Genomic DNA, 2455 nt, shown 5'->3' on the forward strand with positions numbered 1-2455 from the left:
CCATATTGAATTCTTGTTTTTCTAATGCTATAATAATAATAATAATAGAAATTTGTTGTTGTTATGTAGGAAATGATCGGAAGCTTCTTGAAAAATGGCCCCTTGTGTTTCATGGCTTATTGCAACGTATTCCCCATATGGGCCTTTGGAGAGTATCACAGATTAGTATATTGCTCTGTCTAAATTGGTACCTTGTGGTATGAAGCGACTGAATGTTGCCCCTCCTCTGCTTTCATGTGTGATAAAAGGGAAGAAAACAGGAGCAATCAATCCAGAAGGAATAAGCAGAATGTGCAGCCAGCATGTACAGTAGACAGTATATGTTGCCATCATCATGTCATGTGTATGCCACAAGCAAAAGGCATGTCCTAAACTAGTACACTGGACTAGACTTGTGTGTGTGTGTGTGTGTGTGTAACACAAGTAGACAAGCAAAGGAAGGGGCAGTGCTTAGCAGTGAAGGGATAAAAAGCATCTATATGGATACTGGTGATGCAGCATCACCCATACTTATTCATGATGTGGATTGTGACACTGTGAGTGCTTTTCAAAGAAAAAGGAGGAGAAAATGATGGGAAGAGGTCAAGAGGGGTGGTGTGGACATGCAACTAACTGTATCATGTATCAGGCAGGACAGACAGCAGCAAAAGCAATTCAGCCTTGAGCAAAAGCAAGAAGCTGTATGTGAATATTTTAGCAGCATGTAGAGGTAGGGACTGCACACCCTATATACTACAGAACTGTTACAGGTAAATAAATTGTTACAGGCATGATTTATTTTTATGATTTGTTGGACAAGATCAACTTTTTTTAGGGAGGGATGGGCCCTGCATTCCATGTGTTGATTGTTGGGGTGATGTTATCTGATTGCTGATTGCAAACACTATGCTACTATATTTATATGTATGATGACGATGATGATGATTATATTACGAATGGTTCTGCTCGCCATTTGTCTCTTTCCTTGCTTGTTTTTGTGCGACTTTAAATTTATTTTAATAATCTTGTACGCATAAATGCAGGGATGGGAATCTCCATTAAAATTTCTTTCGATGAGGATATTTAACAATTGCTGATATTTCAATATAAACAACATAAGGATAGAAATGGGTGAACATGCACACAAAATGTGTCTATCGATTTAGAAGAATTTTTTTAGAACATCTTATAATAGTGAACAGAGGGAATCCGTCGATTGATTGCTTGTGTATGTGCGTCGAGTACATTAAAGGACATGTAGATGAATAAAAACACAGTAGTTGCAAGCAGCAAACTTATGCAACTAGCATGTTGATTGTTGCCTGGATGGATCTTCTTAAACAAGAGCATGAGTGTAGTTGTCCTCGTTGGCAAACTTATGTAACTTGTGGGGAAATACTACAGCAGCCAGGTGATGTGGTTAGAGTTCGCACGCCATAAGCAACCCCATGCTATGCTAGTGGTGTTAAGAATGGGTTTATTTGCTTAAAATGGGGCATGTAGGGGATACAGAAACAATGGCCAACACGCTCGGGCTCTACATAGCTATGATGTAGACAGACAACACCAATACACACACAAATCACACCGGCATCTAGCATAGTCAAACAAGACCGAAGTTATGCCTTGGAGGAGTAAAAGAGAAAAGAAAAACTCTGAAACGATCAAAACAATCTACAACAACCTTGTCTGCACCAACAATCACTTGAAATCACAAGTACCACAAGAAGGATTCTCCAACATCAACACCATCGGGAAGAGAATGTCACTCAAGCGCCGCCCGTTGCCGGATGCAACCACCGAAAGCCAGGTCATTCGTTTTCACCCCAAACAAAAATTCCGAGCAATGCCTTCGACAAGGTAATGACACAATAAACATCGCCACTGCCAAATATAACCAATATATCAAAGTTTGAGTTTTCACCCCGGAGCTCAAGACCGATACTTGAGAAGCACCACTTTCCGTGATTCCAGCAGCTACATGCATGTCATGGACTTTGATGTGCGATATCACACAAGCGAAGACCATGCTTGCAAAAGCAGGCAGTCGAGCAACGACAAAGTGGTGGTCGTACTTATCCTAAGCAAAGAGTATCAAGGGATCGTGAGGGATTAGTCAGCAACCCCCGGAATATTCTATCCTTTTTTATCACATGAAGATACAATAATATGTGTGTATGTAGAAAAGCAACAATAAGGTAAAGCAATCACCATCATCTTAGATGCTCTTTTTAATGCCTGCAAGTCACATCACCATCCGAGACTTTCTCCATTCCATCCCAGCCATCCCACGGGGTAGGATTTTAGAAACCACCTATTTTATTTTATTTTATTCTTTTCAACTTCCATTACATTTCTAGACTAGATTCTTAAAACATATTGCTGGAATCTGAATACATCAAAGAAGGAAGGAATCGAAAGAATCCGTCGATGGCTCGATGCAAAGTAAGAAAGAGAGCTTTCTTTCTTTGCAATG

Source organism: Triticum dicoccoides, chromosome 4A, assembly GCF_002162155.2.
Source record: "Triticum dicoccoides isolate Atlit2015 ecotype Zavitan chromosome 4A, WEW_v2.0, whole genome shotgun sequence".
Classification (NCBI taxonomy): domain Eukaryota; kingdom Viridiplantae; phylum Streptophyta; class Magnoliopsida; order Poales; family Poaceae; genus Triticum; species Triticum dicoccoides.